The following is a 235-nucleotide window of genomic DNA, read 5'->3' on the forward strand; positions in this document are numbered from 1 at the left end:
TGAAACTAGTTGAATTAGTTTGATGTGGTGACAATACTTTTTGCTTTCTGAATGAATGCTTGAACAGTGCATATGTCTCTTGAATTTGTTGCTTTGAGAATGTTAAAAATTGTTGGCTCTTGAAAGAATGAGGAAAAAGAGAACTGTTATTGAGGATCTAAAAAAATCATCTAATTGATTCTTGAAGCAAGAAAAAGCAGTGGATACATTCAAAAAAAAATTTCGAAAAAAAAAG

Source organism: Arachis duranensis, chromosome 10, assembly GCF_000817695.3.
Source record: "Arachis duranensis cultivar V14167 chromosome 10, aradu.V14167.gnm2.J7QH, whole genome shotgun sequence".
NCBI lineage: Eukaryota > Viridiplantae > Streptophyta > Magnoliopsida > Fabales > Fabaceae > Arachis > Arachis duranensis.